This window comes from Lissotriton vulgaris, chromosome 6 (genome assembly GCF_964263255.1).
Source record: "Lissotriton vulgaris chromosome 6, aLisVul1.2, whole genome shotgun sequence".
NCBI classification, from domain to species: Eukaryota; Metazoa; Chordata; class Amphibia; order Caudata; family Salamandridae; genus Lissotriton; species Lissotriton vulgaris.
In genome coordinates, this window is record NC_141694.1 from 18441865 (window position 1) to 18458283 (window position 16419).

The following is a 16419-nucleotide window of genomic DNA, read 5'->3' on the forward strand; positions in this document are numbered from 1 at the left end:
GAGGTTTTTGTAAATAACCACAGGTCCGCGCCGGATGGCGATAATAGCCACATCCTTTCTTGGGCCCCAAACGCCCCGTCCAAACTTACTTGTGCACCGGATACCGCCCGCATTCAGGCACCTACTTGTGTCCCTCCGGTCCGGATGTTATCGGACTGGGGGATGCGGTGTTCTATATGAAGGAGTGCCGTTTCGCTGTTCACGCTCCACGTGTGGCCACCCTAACGTGAACTAGAGCGTAACGCGCCTACCGCCTCTAGACTTTGCGGCGGCCATCTTGAGGGTACCGATTACGTTTTCATATAACGAAAACGTTTTTAAACGGTGCTCTAAGTTTATGGAAGTGCCTAAAAAATAATTTAGGATGATATGTGAAATATGATACATATTATCAGGCATTAATTGGCTTGGTCATTTTTCAAGTGCATCCATCACATTTTAAGTGTGCAAAGCGCTGGTGAAAGGGGTGTCCAATAAATATCATTCTTTCTATATGCTTTTAGTATATAGTGTTTAAACACTGTTGGTTATTCCTCGCTTTTTGTTAGATGATATAAACTTGCTAAGATTCGCAGAGTGGATTAAGTTACCCATATCCTCGCTCACAGACGGTTTTTGAAACAGAAGTGGTTATGTTGCTCCATTAGTCTGTTATCTTATTTCTTAAATAGACTAATGATAAATCATTCAAAATAAATGGATTTTGCGAGAGGAGTTGAAATAACATCGTCAGTGTTTTGAGATGTGTCAGTTCGGTAATCATATCGACACACATGATGCTCAATGAGTTTTGTTCTATATGAGTAGACACTCATATCAACAGAATTCTTCATGTGAACTGACCCCAAGGGATATCGTCATTGAGTCCCACAATGTGTGAACGGAGTCTGAACACCCAACGTTGTTCTTTCTCAAGTAGTTTCTTTTCCATGTCAGCATGGGGCTGTTGGGTTTCTAAAACTACCCACCGTAAATCGTTGGGTGTGTGTGCCATTTCCAAAAAATGTGTGGTCATCTTTGTGTTCGAGTGTTTACACCTGAAATTGCTTCGATGTTCCACCATTCTCGTGTTGACCTTTCTGGTGGTCATTCCTATGTAATGCAGATTGCATATACATGTGATCATGTATACGACCCCTGACGTGTTACAGTTCGAGAAATTCTTCAGGTCCCACACAAGGCCTGTGTTACATGTCACCTGTTTTGTAGTTTCGGTAAGGTGGCATACACTACAGTTAGAACATGGGTGATGACCTACTGGTAGTGGATGCAGTCTTCTGATCGGACCTTCCACATTCCTTGGACGTCAAAAAGCGAGGAATAACCAACAGTGTTTAAACACTATATACTAAAAGCATATAGAAAGAATGATATTTATTGGACACCCCTTTCACCAGCGCTTTGCACACTTAAAATGTGATGGATGCACTTGAAAAATGACCAAGCCAATTAATGCCTGATAATATGTATCATATTTCACATATCATCCTAAATTATTTTTTAGGCACTTCCATAAACTTAGAGCACCGTTTAAAAACGTTTTCGTTATATGAAAACGTAATCGGTACCCTCAAGATGGCCGCCGCAAAGTCTAGAGGCGGTAGGCGCGTTACGCTCTAGTTCACGTTAGGGTGGCCACACGTGGAGCGTGAACAGCGAAACGGCACTCCTTCATATAGAACACCGCATCCCCCAGTCCGATAACATCCGGACCGGAGGGACACAAGTAGGTGCCTGAATGCGGGCGGAACATTGAAGCAATTTCAGGTGTAAACACTCGAACACAAAGATGACCACACATTTTTTGGAAATGGCACACACACCCAACGATTTACGGTGGGTAGTTTTAGAAACCCAACAGCCCCATGCTGAAATGGAAAAGAAACTACTTGAGAAAGAACAACGTTGGGTGTTCAGACTCCGTTCACACATTGTGGGACTCAATGACGATATCCCTTGGGGTCAGTTCACATGAAGAATTCTGTTGATATGAGTGTCTACTCATATAGAACAAAACTCATTGAGCATCATGTGTGTCGATATGATTACCGAACTGACACATCTCAAAACACTGACGATGTTATTTCAACTCCTCTCGCAAAATCCATTTATTTTGAATGATTTATCATTAGTCTATTTAAGAAATAAGATAACAGACTAATGGAGCAACATAACCACTTCTGTTTCAAAAACCGTCTGTGAGCGAGGATAAGGGTAACTTAATCCACTCTGCGAATCTTAGCAAGTTTATATCATCTAACAAAAAGCGAGGAATAACCAACAGTGTTTAAACACTATATACTAAAAGCATATAGAAAGAATGATATTTATTGGACACCCCTTTCACCAGCGCTTTGCACACTTAAAATGTGATGGATGCACTTGAAAAATGACCAAGCCAATTAATGCCTGATAATATGTATCATATTTCACATATCATCCTAAATTATTTTTTAGGCACTTCCATAAACTTAGAGCACCGTTTAAAAACGTTTTCGTTATATGAAAATGTAATCGGTACCCTCAAGATGGCCGCCGCAAAGTCTAGAGGCGGTAGGCGCGTTACGCTCTAGTTCACGTTAGGGTGGCCACACGTGGAGCGTGAACAGCGAAACGGCACTCCTTCATATAGAACACCGCATCCCCCAGTCCGATAACATCCGGACCGGAGGGACACAAGTAGGTGCCTGAATGCGGGCGGTATCCGGTGCACAAGTAAGTTTGGACGGGGCGTTTGGGGCCCAAGAAAGGATGTGGCTATTATCGCCATCCGGTGCGGACCTGTGGTTATTTACAAAAACCTCGTTTTCTTCTTCCACCAGAGTTGCTAGGATATCGATACCCCTCCAACTCCATGGGGCCCAGTTAGGTCTCTTGAAAAGTATGTATGAGTGAGTGTGACTGATGAATGCTTGGGTGTGTCACTGAGAGTGGTGTGTTTTTTCACGTTATTATGCACGAAATAAGTCACGTTTTTGTGCATGAAAACAACCACGGTCATTATGTCCGTTTTCTAGATCACAGAAAATCACCATATTTTCTGCCTGCCAACTATGTGTGATGAGTTTTTGGGGGTATTCACCCCATGATTTTTTAAGATGTTTTTTATCTTACAGGAACCACGTGTTTTCTGGAAACAAAATACGTAGGTATTGTCTGCATGAACTTAATATAGTTTGCTGCATTTAAAAAGTAATTCTGATTAATTCTAATTGGAGAGTTAAGGAGTGGCGAACACAGGGCTGGTCCCTGTGTAGTCCTGAAGAAGTGCTTGGGGTATGCACGAAACATTTCGACTATAGGAGTTGATAGGAACATCTGAACACATTGAGTTTAGGGTAGCCTATCTCCCCACCCCGTTTTTAATATTACCACCTAGAGGCCAGAATAAAGTTTATTGAAAACCTACTGGGCAGGTATTTTTATCTCACAAACACATAGTCCACTCCCCACAATAACACATGCACCACACATAGTCCTTAAAAGTGCTCCTACGTAACTCCGCAAGTCGTAGCACGCCCCAGCCCGTAGAGGACTGGGATGGCCCCAATGATGAAGCATGTCACCGTGGGGCAACCCCGGTGAGTGAGGGGACACCTAAAAAAGGAGCAATTCTCCCTTTTTATACACATTAACATATGTCTCACGGTCAACCCCAGTGTGCGCTGACTGTACTACTTCTTTGAGCTAGGCTCTTGGGTATCTGGAAACAGAAACCTTTTTTGTTTTGACTTACTGTTTGGAGGACGAACCTAGCTGACTATCCTCTAACTCCCCTTCCTATATGTTGACACGTTGCAGCGCGCAGCTGCGGGAGTCTGATAAAACACCCACATAGTGACACACGCCCACTTTCTAGTCCACACACAAGTACATACGAACAGAAGATCAACATGGCCGAGATCACAGGGCTCTCCTTTACAGAGGATGAGGCGGACAGAATAATAGCCTCCATGCTTCCACATTCTAGCACTACCTATAAAGATACTAGTCAGGCCCAACAAAGCTGGGATGAGGTAACTGAACTTAAACGTAACCTGGTAAAAACTATAATCCATGGTGTAATGATGAGTGAATACCACAGGGCGAATGCAGCACCACGTGGCCTGATAGTAAATAATGAACCATTCATCTTCCAAGATGATCTTATTTTTAAAAAAGACTGGTCACTGATCAGCTGGCACTGTACAAGGGACTGGCTAGTCCTCATTGTAAAAACAGCTGCACGCAGAGCTGAGGCATTGAAGGTGCAGATCCAAGATTTGGAAGTCAAATTAAAATCTTATCAATCACCAGCTGAACTCAAGAAAAGACTGGATGAATTGAATAAATCTATGACCGAATTCGAGATATCACTCAAAGACACGAAATACACCAAATTTCACAAAGATAAGAAAACCTTCTCCCATGAAAAAGTGTACCCATATATAAAAGCAGAATATGTACTTTCTGGGAGGAACCCTGGCTATAGCAGTGACAGTGGCGGTTCGGACACAGGATCAGACTCTTCTGACAGTAGTTATAGTCGTAACCAACCACGAAATAGACGAGGCAGAGCGGGGAGGAGAATGAATAGAGGGAACCCCTGGCAACCTTACCAGGGTCCCCCACCACAGTTTTTCTACGGGCACCCCCCGTTTCAGCAACCATACCCACAGCAACCGTTCCCATTCTGGGACAACACCCAAATGCAAGGCATGCCACAGCAGCCTTTTTTAGGGAGAGGAAGAAGACCAGGCCGAGGAAAAACCAGAGGACAGCAAGTACAATGGGCACAACCTCTGGAAACCACCAGAACCCACACGAGGAGCCAAGGACCGGTAACAAAACTGTCAACCAGCAACATCTGAGCCTAGTGGTGAACCTCTCTGATAAAGTTTTAACACCTATTCAAAATAAAGTTTTGGAAAAAGGCCTAGGTTTCGTCCCCACCACAAATTTGGACAAATTTAAACTGTACTGTGAATTGAAGGAATTCATTCGCAGTATAAAATTACAGGTTTATTTCAAAGATAAATCTCAACCGGTGGGAACTATGAGTGACACAGGACTAAAGAAGAAGTCCTCGTTCACCCCCCCTACTAACAGTCTACCAGTGGAGCTACTGGCATTTGAAAAGGCCATCCTAAAGGATGTGACAGATTTGGATACAGGGTCCTTTAAGACATTTCACAACACCAGCAGAGTTGAGAAAGAGGCCATCCACGAACTAGCTAACGACACCAGCATTACAATTAAACCCGCCGATAAGGGTGGGGCAATTGTGATACAAAACTCCACAGACTATGAGGATGAATGTCTGAGACTTCTAGCTGACCAAAGAAATTATGAGGTCCTTAGGGCAGACCCCACGGAACGCATAAGAATTGAGATTGCCGGAATGGTAGAAGAATGCCTGGTAAATGACTGGCTCACCAAAAAGGAATCGGATTTTCTGGAAAATAAACATCCCAGGACTCCGTATTTCTACACGATCCCGAAGATCCACAAAAGACTGGAGAAACCACCTGGGAGACCAATCGTTTCAGGGATCGGGTCTATACTAGAGCCACTTTCCAAGTTTGCAGATGCATTCTTGAGACCAATAGTACAGAGAACAGAGACCTACTTACAGGATACTAAATCAGTATTGTGCCTCATAAAAGACCTAGTTTTTGACCCCTCCATGCAAATTCTAATCGGTCTCGACGTGGAGAGCCTATATACAAGCCTCCCCCATAGAGAGACACTACAAATTCTGGAGGACATCCTGTTTGAGAACGAATGGGACTACAAAACACCGAGACATGTGGTTTTGGAATGTTGCCGTCTGGCGCTAACCGAGAATTTCTTCCTTTTCCAACATACAATATACAAACAAACCCATGGAACTAGCATGGGAAGCACATTCGCGCCGAGTGTGGCGGGATTGTATGTGCACTGGCTAGAGAAAAAGAAAATCCTGAATGCAGATAACCCTTACTCCAACAACATCCAGTTGTGGAGACGTTATATTGATGACGTTTTCCTCATTTGGAATGGGAGTGAGCAAGAGGCAAATGGGTTTCTGGACTGGCTGAACCTACAAGATCCTTTCCTAAGGTTCACCTCTACTATGAGTCGTGACCAGTTGGTCTTTCTGGATCTAAACATTAAGGCTGAAAGAGGAATACTGACTACCACAACGCACTTTAAGCCTACATCAAGGAACTGCTTGCTTAGCTTTGAAAGCTTTCATCCACGCCAGCTCCGGGAAAATCTGCCTTTTGGACAGTTCCTACGGCTCAGGAGGAACTGTTCTGAGAAAAGTGATTATGAAGTACAAGCAAAAGAGCTTTGTGAAAAACTACACCAAAGACAGTATCCCAAAAGGATAGTCCAAAAAGCAAGGAAAAGAGCATCCAATAATACCAGGGAGGCACTGCTGGAAGCAAAACAAAAGGAACCACCGACAGATACTTCTGAAAGAAGACCCATCTGTATCACTACCTACACGGTAGCTTCGCAGCAGGTAACCAAAATTGTAAAAAAACACTGGAAAACATTGAACAGTGGAGGTTTGAACAACACCCAACCGATGTTCAGTCATCGGAAAGGAAAAAACCTAAAAGATCTAATGGTACATACACGTCCAAGGAATGTGGAAGGTCCAATCAGAAGACTGCATCCACTACCAGTAGGTCATCACCCGTGTTCTAACTGTAGTGTATGCCACCTTACCGAAACTACAAAACAGGTGACATGTAACACAGGCCTTGTGTGGGACCTGAAGAATTTCTCGAACTGTAACACGTCAGGGGTCGTATACATGATCACATGTATATGCAATCTGCATTACATAGGAATGACCACCAGAAAGGTCAACACGAGAATGGTGGAACATCGAAGCAATTTCAGGTGTAAACACTCGAACACAAAGATGACCACACATTTTTTGGAAATGGCACACACACCCAACGATTTACGGTGGGTAGTTTTAGAAACCCAACAGCCCCATGCTGAAATGGAAAAGAAACTACTTGAGAAAGAACAACGTTGGGTGTTCAGACTCCGTTCACACATTGTGGGACTCAATGACGATATCCCTTGGGGTCAGTTCACATGAAGAATTCTGTTGATATGAGTGTCTACTCATATAGAACAAAACTCATTGAGCATCATGTGTGTCGATATGATTACCGAACTGACACATCTCAAAACACTGACGATGTTATTTCAACTCCTCTCGCAAAATCCATTTATTTTGAATGATTTATCATTAGTCTATTTAAGAAATAAGATAACAGACTAATGGAGCAACATAACCACTTCTGTTTCAAAAACCGTCTGTGAGCGAGGATAAGGGTAACTTAATCCACTCTGCGAATCTTAGCAAGTTTATATCATCTAACAAAAAGCGAGGAATAACCAACAGTGTTTAAACACTATATACTAAAAGCATATAGAAAGAATGATATTTATTGGACACCCCTTTCACCAGCGCTTTGCACACTTAAAATGTGATGGATGCACTTGAAAAATGACCAAGCCAATTAATGCCTGATAATATGTATCATATTTCACATATCATCCTAAATTATTTTTTAGGCACTTCCATAAACTTAGAGCACCGTTTAAAAACGTTTTCGTTATATGAAAACGTAATCGGTACCCTCAAGATGGCCGCCGCAAAGTCTAGAGGCGGTAGGCGCGTTACGCTCTAGTTCACGTTAGGGTGGCCACACGTGGAGCGTGAACAGCGAAACGGCACTCCTTCATATAGAACACCGCATCCCCCAGTCCGATAACATCCGGACCGGAGGGACACAAGTAGGTGCCTGAATGCGGGCGGTATCCGGTGCACAAGTAAGTTTGGACGGGGCGTTTGGGGCCCAAGAAAGGATGTGGCTATTATCGCCATCCGGCGTGGACCTGTGGTTATTTACAAAAACCTCGTTTTCTTCTTCCACCAGTGTTGCTAGGATATCGATACCCCTCCGACTCCATGGGGCCCAGTTAGGTCTCTTGAAAAGTATGTATGAGTGAGTGTGACTGATGAATGCTTGGGTGTGTCACTGAGAGTGGTGTGTTTTTTCACGTTATTATGCACGAAATAAGTCACGTTTTTGTGCATGAAAACAACCACGGTCATTATGTCCGTTTTCTAGATCACAGAAAATCACCATATTTTCTGCCTGCCAACTATGTGTGATGAGTTTTTGGGGGTATTCACCCCATGATTTTTTAAGATGTTTTTTATCTTACAGGAACCACGTGTTTTCTGGAAACAAAATACGTATGTATTGTCTGCATGAACTTAATATAGTTTGCTGCATTTAAAAAGTAATTCTGATTAATTCTAATTGGAGAGTTAAGGAGTGGCGAACACAGGGCTGGTCCCTGTGTAGTCCTGAAGAAGTGCTTGGGGTATGCACGAAACATGTCGACTATAGGAGTTGATAGGAACATCTGAACACATTGAGTTTAGGGTAGCCTATCTCCCCACCCCGTTTTTAATATTACCACCTAGAGGCCAGAATAAAGTTTATTGAAAACCTACTGGGCAGGTATTTTTATCTCACAAACACATAGTCCACTCCCCACAATAACACATGCACCACACATAGTCCTTAAAAGTGCTCCTACGTAACTCCGCAAGTCGTAGCACGCCCCAGCCCGTAGAGGACTGGGATGGCCCCAATGATGAAGCATGTCACCGTGGGGCAACCCCGGTGAGTGAGGGGACACCTAAAAAAGGAGCAATTCTCCCTTTTTATACACATTAACATATGTCTCACGGTCAACCCCAGTGTGCGCTGACTGTACTACTTCTTTGAGCTAGGCTCTTGGGTATCTGGAAACAGAAACCTTTTTTGTTTTCAAGTGCACACACGTGCCAGCCTCTAAACCTTCCCTTTGCTTCATGTTAGTTACCCCTATGGTAGGCCCAAAGACAGGGTGCATTGTAAGTATAAGGTAGGACAAGCCCTGATGTGTGTGGCAAGTCCTAATAGTGAATTACAGCCAATTTTGTTTTTCACTATTGTAAGGCTACCTGTTCTCTTAGGCCAAGATGGGCTGCTGGAATTATTACACCCTATAATCCCAGCAGGCTCAGGGAAGGGAACATGGTAGAAAGTCAAGTTTAGTATGCCTGAACTCAGAATAATAAAATACTTCTTTTAGTAAAGTTTATTTTAATATCCTGTGTTTGCAAATGCTACTTTTAGAAAGCTAGCATTTGCTTGCCTAGCCTTTTCAGCCCGCCTCTGCTAGGATGTGTATCTGACTGTCTGGGTTGTGTGAGTGACAGGGCTGGGGGATGACAGGTGGTGAATGTTAGGATTACACCTTGGTGGGAGGTGGGAGTGCCCCTTGACTCTGAATAGGGCTGTGCTCTGCCACCACAATGCTGGCTCCGCCTCCTGCGGAGCGTCTGATTTCCCTGCCCCTCAAACTGAAAAGAAAAGCCAGGAACAGCACAACGGAGTGCTTCAAAACTGAAATGGGCTATGCAAAGCCCCCCCTGGCCAGAAAAGACAAAAGAAACTGAGTATAAATATAGGAGCCCTGCTCCTAACAAACTAGACCTGCTTGAAGCCAAGAAGAATCTCTGCCTGAGGAGGAGGCGCCGGGAAAGCTGTAAGGAGGAAGACTGTCCCTCTCCTGGGGACTGGCCTGCAGTGGTGACCTTTTTGCCAAAGGAGAGCAGAGAGGAACTTTTAAAGACTTGCTGCATCTTGTTTATCTACGAAGAACTTGTGCTTTTCAAACTAACTCCAAAGGCCTGGAAGAGAGCTTACCCCTGACCTGAGCCACAGGATCATCTGGCTCAACCTGCACCCTGCTCGTCTGCAGGTAACTGTGAGGATTTCTGCCCCGCTGGAGCCGTGACCCTGGTGCTCCCCCCAGCCCCTCCTTGAGGCCGTGACTGATGCTGTTTGGCCTTTCCCGCCGAGGAAGAGCCTCGCTCCGCTGAGCCGCTCTTCCCCCGCTGTGTCAGGTCGCCCTGTCACCTCACCACTGGAGGCTCGCTGGTGTGCCCCCCACGCTCTCACTTGAAGCCCCCATCGGACCCAATGATCCAGAGAGCAGACTCCCCGAAGTCCGGACGCCTCGGGCGCCAGCCTCGCTCTGCCCAGGAGCCGCTGTGCACCTCGCCTCCACCTTCGCCGATATCATCAGAACCAAGGTACGATGCGCATTGAAAAGATTGAGCGCTTCGCAGTTAAGGAAGCGAACTGTACGGCAAGCATCTCGCACCCCTTTGTGCTTCGTGTTAGCTGTGACCTGTGCGCTCCGCATTCACAAGAGTGCGCTGAGGACTGTGAGCTGTGTGTGCCGTAGTTCTCACAAGTACACTGAGAAGCTGAACTGAACTGTGTGCTCCATATTGAATGGGAACTGTACGCTCTGTATTGGAAGGAGCCTGTACGCTTCCCATCTTCAGCGTTTACCTGTACGCTTCATATCTCTTTACATAGACTGGCCGCCGCGTACGCTTGCTCACGCGAGATACATGAGCATTGGTAGGGCCGGGTGATTTCTCCCGAAAACAACGCACAGAAGCGCTACGAACCGTCCAGCGGGCCCAAGGCTGGCCCCAAGTATCTGAAACCTGCAAAAGAAGTAATTTTAACGGACTACCAACCTTGCCAAAGAAACTGAACCTACTGTTGGGAACTGTCCAAAAGAAGCCTTTATTTAAAAGTATTGTGGCCCACTTGAACAACGTTACTAGGTCTTGTAAAAGTCTGCTTAAGAATATATAGATATAAATACTATTTTTATATACAACCTGTTTGGTGTCCCTTTGTGGTGCAATTGATGTGTTTACTGTGTGTATCTACAAATGCTTAACCCATAACGCCTGAAGTTTAGCCTTGTCTGCTCGCGCCACGCACCTAGAGGGTGAGCAGGGGTAATTCTAAAGGGGTCATCCTTCACCCTGACTTAGACGAGAGGGTCCATGCTTGTCACAAGTAAATACTTACATCAACCAGAGACCCCCAATTCTAACATTGGTGGCAGCGGTAAGGATTGGAGAATTTGCATTTGTAGTTACCATACAGTGAATTATTGATCACCACATAGTGAGAGCAGACCTATCACGCAGCCACAGATTTCCATTGTTTTTTAATTTTGCCGGGAGATCTCCATGTGCTGGTGAAACGGCATGCCTGGTTCAGTGAGGATGGAAAAGGCAGCAACCAGATGTCTGTCGCCAGAGGAGTTGGCAGACAGGGCAGCAACCAAGGCACATGAAATGGAGATGGCAAGATTAAAGGGACAAATGGAAATGGAGAAACAGAGATTAGCCATGGAGGCGCAAAAACGCCAAAGCGATCACTACTTGAAAATGAGAGAACTTGATTTGGAGCTCAAGGAGCTTGAAGCCAGGAGGGCTTCAGCCCAACATCCAGAGATTTGGGTAGCTCACAGATTGAGCTTTGCTGAGTTGGAGGTGGAGTCCAGCTCAGCTGGTGGCAGCAACATTCAGGTATCTAGTGCTGACAGCATAGTGCGCACACCTAGAGATATGGCATCTGACTTGGAGGGGGTTAACTTACACCAGGAGGTTCAAGGGCATGAGGTAGCTCCAGTGGTGCGCAGCGTCCCTGAAGGGAATAGGGTGGCTGGCGTAGGAGTTCATGGTCCTAGTGGTTGGAGGGATTCCCCCATGGTTGAGGTCCTGGTCGGTGAGTGTAAAGACCGCCCAGAAGAGTGTGGGTTGTGTGACAGAGACAGTCTGCTACTGTCTGGCCAGTCTCAGAAGAATGGTGTGGAGCATGTGTGTGAGGCACTGGATGGAGAGGTGAAGGATAGTTTGGTTAACCCTGCTAGGGGGCTGTGTAATCCAATGATGGGAGAGCATACTTTAAGTCCCAGTTTTCCAGAGCTATGCCAACACCTGTTTGAGAGTGAGTTCTCTGACCCCAGGAAGCTCACATTGGAGGCAGACCTGTTGGTGGATTCCAGAGGGTCTGGAGAGGAATTGGGGTGTGATCCTGTGGGGAGTGGCTCAGGTATCTTCCAGCCCAGAGTGGTGGAAGTAGCGCAGAGTAGCCCAGCTAGGTCCTGTAGTAGTGAGAGGGGTGTAGGGCCTCACGTCTTGTCCTTAAGGGGAAGGAGTGAGAATGGGTTTTGTCCCGGTAGTGCCCAACCTCAGTCTCAGAGCCTGGATGGTTCTTTAAGGGAACACCAGGTGGGGAGCGTAGGCTGTCCGGAATGAGTCACCCTCTGAGGGAGATTCCTCCGTGGCTAGAGAACGTGGAGGCTCTGTAAACAGAGCTCCAGTTGTTCTGGTATCTGGCAGTACCACTCCAGTTGGGAGGGTGCAGAGGTCCAGATGGAGGGGTGAGAGGGGGAAAGAGTCCCCAGTGGAAGAACCAGTGGGTCAGGTGCCAGCTAGAAGGGCTGCGTCCCCAGGAAGTGACCATGGTGACACCACTTCTGTCCTGGGACATCTTCGCACACTGTCAGATGGACAGGGGACGGGAGATCGGTGCCAGGCAGACTGTCACACAGCACAAGAAATATGTGTTACCCTCAAGGGGGTCATGTGTGCTCCCCAGGAAGTCCTGGTGTGCCAGGTGAGTGTTCGACTGCAGGGTTGGGTCCCTGAGTTGGAAAGCCAGGTTCAGAGGCTGTCTGACCTGGGGGGTGGGACCACTGTAATCAGTGTCCCTACCAGTCTGTCTTTTTGCAGTGCCTTTCCAGGTAGGAGGGTAGAGCCATCTGGAAGGGGGTGCAGAGGGAGGGAGTCCTCGCCTCTGACCCCGGTTCAACTAGAGGGTTTAGACCCTAGTTTAGAAGGCCAGGTGCAGGTCGTCCCCCCTGACCAGGTACCCCAGTTGCAGGATAGCACCCCTGAACTGGTGAGCGAATTGTGCAGATCACCTGCCACAGGTGCCCTGACAATTCTGGAAGGGGGTACCACTCCAGGTGGGAGGGTACAGAGCCCCAAGGAGGAGGAGCGGGTGTTGGAGAGCCCACCCCAGTGTTTGCTCCACCCACCAGGTACAGGCCTGGGGCTGGTGGGTCAGTGCCAGGACAAAATACCTGACCTGACAGGAGGGAGAGTGGACAAAAGGTGCCAAGCACCGGGGGCTACTGCCCCCCGCTCCTTAACGCAACAGAGGTTTGAGAGCCCTGAGAGGCATAAGGCCTGGGTCTCAGCCCTGACTACTGTCAGTGGCCACTGTGATTTGACGACTGTCTGTTGGGACACACCTGTGAGCAAGTTACGGTTAGGAGCTGCACAGGTGGTGTTCACAGAAGAAGAGAAGGGTGCCCCATGGATTAGCTGGGTGTACCCTGAGTGTATAGACAGAGGATTTGAAATAGGCTCAGATTGGCGTAGAACTGGAATGTGCCCCTGCTGTTGCGGGCCAGGTCCATGTTCTATCGCCCAAAGCCGGGAAGTCCATCACAGTGGTGATTGATCTACCCTGCGTTTTGGCTTGCAGGGGGTTGTGTTGGACTTGGCCCTCTTGGCAGGGTCATCCCTGAACTTTTTGCCTTCCTCCCATATTCTCTCTGACCTTTTTTTTGTTGGTTTAATGACTCTGGGCACTTTACCACTGCTGACCAGTGCTAATGTGCATATGCTCTCCCTGTGCAAAATGTGTATGTGGTTGATTTCCATGATTGGCTCATTGGATTTACTGTAATTGTAATTGTAAATTGTTGTGTCTTGTAAAGCGCACTGCTACCCGGAGGCCTCGTAGCGCTATAGACCGCTGGGGAACCCGTCCTGGCTTTCCCTGTGAGATAGTCCCTCCTGGGGGTCTCCAAGGTGAAACCAGGCATCCCCGGCGTTTGTGTGGGGCCGTTGTGGAGATAAGGCAAGCTAATGCCCAGAGTTGCCGAGTGTGATCCCTGGTCGGAGTAGGCACCGATGCGAGAATTATCAGTCCGCTGATCCTGGTCCAAGACCCTGCCGCGTCGGGAATCGAACCCTGGTCCCGGGCCGTTCTCGGCACTCGGGTCTGCCGCCTCTAACCAGTGAGCCACACCTCCCCAGTAAAGTGCACCAGGAGTGCAAGGGCTTGTAAATGCAAATACTCCTAGTGGGCCTGCAGCGCTGGTTGCACCACCCACAGAAGCAGCCTTTTAAAATGTGTCTAGGGTCTGCCATTGCAGAACCTGCGTGCAGTCTGGTACTGTCATGCTGGCTGGGCTAGTGCACACATTTGCCATCCTCTAAACCTTTCCTTTGCTTCATTTTAGTCACCCCCATGGTAGGCCCAAGGACAGGGTGCATTGTAAGTGTAAGGTAGGACAAGCCCTGATGTGTGTGGCAAGTCCTAATAGTGAATTACAGCTAAGCATGGGTGAATTTTGCGAACTCGCGATATTTGCGGATTTGCGAATTCGTGATCCGCAAAATTCGCGAATTTGTGCGAATTTGCAGATTTTTGTTTTTTTGCGTGTTCGTGGGGTTTTTTGCGTGTTCGCGGGGCTTTTTGCGTCTTCGCGAGCCGCTTGCATAGCGAAGTTACCCATGCAGTCGTTTATGGGAGAGGGAGAGAGAGATAGATAGACAGATAGATAGATAGATAGATAGATAGATAGATAGATAGATAGATAGATAGATAGATAGATAGATAGATAGATAGATAGATAGAGAGGGAAAGAGAGAGGGAGAGAGAGAACGAGAGAAAGAAAGAGAGGCCGGATCTCTGAAGGGCCAGATTCCTGAGTTGCCCCTACAGAACATACAGCTTTTTATTTTTAGCAAAATGCATATGAAAATTGTGCTGTAAAGGTCTCTTTTAGTTTAACCCCTCCTGACAACTCAAAATGGGTGTATTTGCCATCCTCTCCCTTCTTCCTGTTTTTTATATCTGTAAGTGCTTCCTGATGAGGTTTAATTCCTTGGACAGGTGCCTCGTTGCCTACTTGTAACTATTCTCTGACCCTGCTTCAAGGGTCAGAGCAGGGTCAGAGAATAGTTGCAAGTAGGCAACGAGGCGCCAGGAAGCAATTAGCAGCAGGTGTCCAAGTTGAAGTTAATTTGTTTGTAACCCTTTTGTAAAAGGTTACAAAGAAATTAGGTTCAACTTTTGCACCTGCTGCTGTAACCCTTGCTTGGCTGAAAATTCGTCCCCGCTGATTCGCGGATTTTACCGCGATTTCACGCGATTCTCGCATCGCGAAATCGCGGAAAATCCGCAAATTCGCCCGCGAAACGGATTTTACGCCCACCCTTAATTACAGCCAATTTCGTTTTTCACTATTGTAAGGATACCTGTTCTCATAGGCCAAGATGGGCTGCTGGAATTATTACACCCTATAATCCCAGCAGGCTCAGGGAACATGGTAGAAAGTCAAGTTTAGTATGCCTGAACTCAGAATAATAAAATACTTTTTTTAGTAAAGTTTATTTTAATATACTGTGTTTGCAAATGTTACTTTTAGAAACCTAGCATTTGCTTGCCTAACCATTTCAGCCCGCCTCTGCTAGGATGTGTATCTGACTGTCTGGGTTGTGTGAGTGACAGGGCTGGGGGATGACCGGTGGTGAATGCTAGGATTACACCTTGGTGGGAGGTGGGAGTGCCCCTTGACTCTGAATAGGGCTGTGCTCTGCCACCACAATGCTGGCTCCACCTCCTGCGGAGCGTCTGATGTCCCTGCCCCTCAGACTGAAAGGAAAAGCCAGGAACAGCACAACGGAGTGCTTCAAAACTGAAATGGGCTATGCAAAGGCCCCCCTGGCCAGAAAAGACAAAAGAAACTGAGTATAAATATAGGAGCCCTGCTCCTAACAAACTAGATCTGCTTGAAGCTAAGAAGAAGCTCTGCCTGAGGAGGAGGTGCCGGGAAAGCTGTAAGGAGGAAGACTGTCCCTCTCCTGGGGACTGGCCTCCAGTGGTGACCTTGCTGCCAAAGGAGAGCAGAGAGGAACTTTTAAAGACTTGCTGCATCTTGTTTATCTACAAAGAACCTGTGCTTTTCAACTATCTCCAAGGGCTTGAAAGAGAGCTTGCCCCCTGACCTGAGCCACAGGACCATCTGGCTCAACCTGCTCTCTGCTCGTCTGCAGGTAACTGTGAGGATTTTTGCCCCGCCGGAGCCGTGACCCTGGTGCCCGCCAGCCCCTCGCGAGGCCGTGACTGCTGCTGTTTGGCCGTTCCCGCCGAGGAAGAGCCCCGCTCCGCTGAGCCGCTCTTCCCCCGCTGTGTCAGGCCGCCCTGTCACCTCGCCACTGGAATCTCGCTGGTGTGCCCCCCACGCTCCCGCTTGAAACCCCCACCAGACCTAAAGATCCATAGAGCAGACCCCCGAAGTGCGGACGCCTCGGGCGCCAGCCTCGCTCTGCCCAGGAGCCGCTGTGCGCCTCGCCTCCACCTTCGCCGATATCATCAGAACCAAGGTACGATGCGCATTGAAAAGATTGAGCGCTTCGCAGTTAAGGAAGCAAACTGTACGGCAAGCACCTCGCACCCCTGTGTG